We start from the raw sequence: 242 nt of genomic DNA, 5'->3' as shown, positions 1-242 counted from the left end.
GACACCATCGACGGAGTCGGTACAGCAACGCTGTTTGTAGATCGTGTTTTTCGACAACGGACTCCCAGAGTCGATTGTCCCTGATAGAGACCCGTTTCACGGGAAAATTTTGGTCGACTATTTTTAAGGCGCTCAGCACCAAGTTAGGTATGTCGACAGCGGATCATCCGCAGACCGATAGTTAAACCGAAAAGTTGAATAGCGTCATCAAAGAGGTTTTTGGCAGCGTCTGCGCTGAGACA

The sequence above is a fragment of the Plasmopara halstedii genome (assembly GCF_900000015.1).
Source record: "Plasmopara halstedii genome assembly, contig: Scaffold_1343, whole genome shotgun sequence".
Taxonomy (NCBI): domain Eukaryota; phylum Oomycota; class Peronosporomycetes; order Peronosporales; family Peronosporaceae; genus Plasmopara; species Plasmopara halstedii.
This window is presented reverse-complemented; position numbering follows the sequence as displayed.